Raw genomic sequence first — 5,478 nt, forward strand, 5'->3', positions numbered from 1 at the left:
TGTCACCCTGACTTCACGGCACATGCACCCATCTCCCCTTTGTTCAATCCCTTCCCCCAGTGATCTGCAGGGAAAGGACTGGTGGTTCCCTGGAGAGTGTGATGCTGCAGCTTCCTGGTGAAGCTGCCCACACCATGTTCATAATGTCTGGCCTCCCCTTTGCTTCCTTCCTATTACTAATATTAATAAACTAGCTGATTACAACAATAACATATGGGGAGCTTGCCAGGCTCAGGTAAGTGCCCCAGGCTATGGAGAGGCTGAGACCAGCACACAGCATACCTCTTTTTCTTTTTTAAAAAATTTATTTTATTGTTTAAAGTATTAAAATGGTAGCACATATGTCTCCTTTTTTTCCCATTGTCCTTCCCTCAGCCTTCCCTGTGCCAGGGGTAGGGGAGCATACCTCTTTAAATCAATTTACGTCTTGCAAAGAGAGCATTCCAAATGAATGAACAAAGCTGCAAGGCAGGAAGCGAGAAAGCTTGACTATTATAGGCAAGAAATGTTGCTAGGTATTTTGTATTCGTATGGTATGTGTTTATACATTTAAGGTTCACATACACTCTGTTGATAGTTAACCTCATTTACTTCAAGTATAAAATTGAGGTTCATCTTAAGATATAGGGAGGAGTTTTCTGATCTACACAATGAAATGAACTTTTCTTACTAAGGTGCATGCAGGTTACCCTGTCAATCCAGAGTACATCCAATGGTGTCATATTCACTGGGCTTACTAAATCCTGGTTTTGCCCTTCACCAGCTATATGATCTGATCTTTCAGGTATAAAGAAGAGAGTAATAATCCACATGATGATCGTTATGGGATTAAATGGGATAATATATGCAAAGTACTGAATACATTTCCTGACACATCAAATCCTAGATTATCAAAATTAGTTACTATCATTCAAAGTACTTCAGTATATCATTGCTTAAATGTATCGTTTCTCTAATCATGTATCTAAATTCATATTATAGTAATTTCCAGAGGAAGAATTCAATCCAGAGCTTTCAAATTCTTTTCTCTCATTTTTACATTTTATAGTATGAAATATGTCAAAAAAACAAATATTAAAAATGATGAAAACTGGTGCAACTACTGTCAATATTCATTGAATGCTAATGTTCATTTGTTTTAAATATTTTGTAAGAATTTTATGTTTATTTTTTCCTATCACCATTTATTCCCCCTATATCTTCTTTAGATATAATTGTTTAAGCCTCCTTTGTACCCTATGTCTACACAGATACTCCATCCCATTCCCACTCTGCAGCCTGTGTGAATTTTTCTCATTCATTTTTTTTCAAATTATAAGAGAAAACTTATTTAGAAAGTTACAGAAGTAGTAGAAGGGAGCCAGCTGGGCTGCATAGGCTCAGGAAACACATTACAGAAGCAAATGAAGGGGCCTTGGAGCTTAGGAGAGAGAAAGGCAAAAGCAACCTGCCTGGGGGAAGGAGAGAGGGAAGGGGAATGAAGGGGAAAGGCAAGCAAGGCGTGGGCTTGCTCCTGAGAGGGAGGGCTCTCCCATTCATATTTTTACAAATTCACCACATGTGTACGTATTCAAAAGTAATGTAATAGTATTGTCTTTATATCTTTTTAAATTTTGTATATGTGGGACCATACTGCCTGTATCATTCTGCAGATTGTTTTTTGCCTCCAGTATTGTAGTTTTTACATTTACTTATGGAAAATTATAAAGATACAGTTGGTTTAGTTTAACTGTTCTAGAACATAACCTGTGTGACTATCTCCATTCCCCTATCGATAACACTTAAGTTGTTTTCAATTTTCTCTATTTTAAAAAACATGTAGCAATGATCAGCTTTATTCATATGTCACTGTGTAAAATGTGTTTCTCAAAGAGCTTATATTGAGAAGTAGAATGGCTGGCTAATAGGATGTGTACCTCTCCAACTCTATTCGTTTTCTATTGAGGCTGTAACATATTGCCACAAACTGAGAGGTTTAAAACAACACATATTTATTATCTTACAGTTCTGTAGATTATAAGTCTGACAGATCTCACTGAGCTAAAGTCACAGGTCAGCAGGGCTGCAGGCCTTTCTGGAGGCTGTAGGGACAATCTGTTTCTTTGCCTTTTCTTGGTTTTAGAGGCTGCCCACATTTTTTGGCTCATGGCTCCCTTCTTCCATCTCTACACCCAGCAATGGTGAGTGAGTCTTTCTCAGTATCATCATCACTCTGACCTCTTCTTCCCCAGTCACATCTCCCTCTCACGACAGCTGGGAAAGGTTATCCCCATTTAAGGACCCATGTTATTTCATCAGGTCTGGCCAGATAATCCAGAATAACCTTCCTAATTTAAGGTCATCTGATCAGTAAATTTACCCATCTGCAACCTTAATTCCCCTTTGCATGTAGCCTAACACATTCACATATTAAGAGGGTTAAGGCACTATTTGGGGGTCATTATTCTATTTATTACATCAACTTTATGCAACAATTCCTAATAGCTCTCTAAAATGTTTCTAGCAGTTATATTACCACAAATAGTAGATGAGAGTTTTCTTTTCTCTACCACTGGTCAATACTGGGTGTTTTGGGTCATTCACATTTTTGCCAATATGAAGTCTCTCATTGTTGATGTAATTTGTGTTTTCTCAGTGAATAGTAAAATCAAGCTTGTGACATGCTCATTGATTATTTTGGCTTTCTCATTTGAAAAATGCGTCCACATCTATTTTTTTTTCATTAGCTGCATTGCTTTTTATTTTCATTAATTTTAGGAGTTATTTATATGTTATTTATTAAATCTTGGTAAGTTAATTGTATTCTCTCAGATGGTGCTTTGTTTAAAAAATGCATATGCCTGATTTCTATATAAGATTAAAATTTTGATGCAACAAGTTTATAATTTTTTATAGTTTATCTATCTTATGTCTTATTTAAGAAATTGTTCCTAATTGGAGGTTAAAGATATTGCCCTATATTTCTTTTAAACTTTTCCAATTTTTTTTCTTAGAACATTTAAGTCTTTAATCCACCTTGGATTTTCAGTGTGCTGTAAGGCAGTGGTCCAATTTTATTTTATTTTCCATATGGATAAAATATGTTTATATTGCATGTACTAAATTTTCAATCCTTTCCCCTCACTCCTTTCCTCCTTCTCAAAGCTATTATAACTTGTGGGTATCCTGATATTTTTTTTTACTTTTTTTCATTTTTAACTATATTTTTTATTGTTGATAGTATTACAGATCTCTCCCATTTCTCCCCCATTTCCGCCCCCTTCTCCCAGCCCCTATCCACCCCCTCAGGTCTTCACCACCCTATTGCTCGTGTCCATGGGCTATGCATATGAGTATATAAGTTCTTTGGTTTTTATCTTCTTGTCCCCCCAACCCCACATCCAGGTATGTGAGTCTGTTCCCTGCTTCCCTGTTTTCTATTTAAGATATAATCTGCTGTCTTTAACCACTTATCTGCAGCTTGCACTACAACCCTACCTCTACAAACCTGTAATGAACAATGATCTGCTTTACTTAATCTAGGTTTTTAGTACGTTGGTGTATTAGTTTTACTGCAATAATACACGACCCCTATTTTAATATTGTTTTCAACACAGAAATTCAATTTGCCACTTATGTTACCTGTTGACTGCCTGTCTGTTGCTCCTCTGCGTCTGCTCTGTCTTTTCATTTCTGAATCTAGGATAAAGCAGGCATAGCTTTTCTCTGGGAAGTGCCATTCTGATGGCACAGGGAAAGGAGGAAGAGAGTGGGTAGAATTGTGCAGTGGCTCTCAAAGTCTCTGCTTGGGTGTGACTAAATCGTATCCACTCCCTTTTGTCAAAGCAAATCGTCTGGCTGGTTCCTATGTCCATGGGGCGGGAAAGTGTTCTTCTCCAATAGGAGACAGTGCCAGGCACCTCACAAAGAGGGAAGGATACAGAATCCTCTTTCAGGACGGGGGAGAGGATACTTGGGAAAACATAATCTACCCAATTATATCTGATACAAAAATCACATACTTTTAAATTATGAACATTTTAGGCACTTTCATATTTGATATATTTTACATAAAAATAGTGACTTCACAGACTGTGCATCCCCGGTGAAGCACTCTCCCTGCATAGGGTGACAAGACAAACAGAAAGTGTGAACTAAGCTTTAAGGTGTGAAGATTACATTCAGAATACCCATTAGGTGACATGAAGTTTACAGACAAAGTAAAGGATATTTTCTAGAAAAAAAAATATTTAGTGTACAGATTAAAGGGGCTCACAGAATGCCATCCAAAATAAATACAGACAACGTCAAGGAGGATTTTCACAAAAAGGCAGAATTGGCTCAACCTGTTAATATAGTGCTAAAGACCTAACATGTTAGCTTCACCCACTGATGATTCATTCTGAATTTATTTTCATAGATTGTCCCAGTTCTCTCTATATTCCTCTTTAGAACTTGCTTTGCTCATCTCTACAGTTTTATTTCACTCACATTTTCTACCAGCCAGGAACTGTATTGGAAGTTATTCGCATTGAAATCCTACAGTCTAGCAGTCACTGGCACATAGTAGGTTCCCAATAATGAATCAATAAATAGATATAAAAAGTAGGCATACTGAACTTCTCATCATTTCCCTAAATGGCCATGGTTTTTCATTCCTGCCCATGCAGTTCTCACTGCTGGACTTCCTCTCTCACCATGCAAACAGTTACTAACAACCCTCCCTTCCCCCCGCCCCGCCACCCGACCCCCCTGCTCAATCTTCTGTGCTTCATTGACCTTTATACATACTTTTGTTATAGCACTTATCACTCTGGGTACGCTATGTCTCTGTATTTCCATTTGCCCACTAGCATCTATAAGAGTCTGTGTATAGGAGGAACCTATAGTGTATGATTAGTGCATGGATTGTGTCCATCACTATTTCAGTACTTTGCTCCATTTTTTTTCTGCTGAGACCTATCCTGTCATTTAATGCAGGACTTTTCCAATGGTGATATCACACCAATTCAGAGAGTGGTAACCGAGAGGAATAGAAATAATTTTGCAAAAGTGCCACTTCAAAAGGCACTTTTGGCCTGAAATCAGAAACTCTGTCTTAAATGATGATAGTCTGAGTGGTTATTATACTCTGTTTTCTCTATCAAGAAAGCAATCAAAACCTTTAATTAACTTACAGGTGCTAGAAGGAAAATTAAGTGATGTCCATTCATTTTTATCTTTGATATGAAAGTAATTTATTATTAGAATTACTTTAAGCATAAACAACACAACTGATCACTTGGCTAATAATAAAGACGTTAGGAGTTGTGGTGAAACCTATATTCTTTAATTATAAGTTATAAATTTAAATAATATTTTCTTATGGTGTTTTTGTAGGGCAGCAATATTCAACCTTTTTCATCTCATGGCACACATAAGCTGATTATTAAAATTCTGCAGCACATCAAAAATATATATTTTTTGCCAATCAGACAGTATCTAAACCCATTCTGATTT

The sequence above is a fragment of the Myotis davidii genome, unplaced genomic scaffold (assembly GCF_000327345.1).
Source record: "Myotis davidii unplaced genomic scaffold, ASM32734v1 scaffold440, whole genome shotgun sequence".
NCBI classification, from domain to species: Eukaryota; Metazoa; Chordata; class Mammalia; order Chiroptera; family Vespertilionidae; genus Myotis; species Myotis davidii.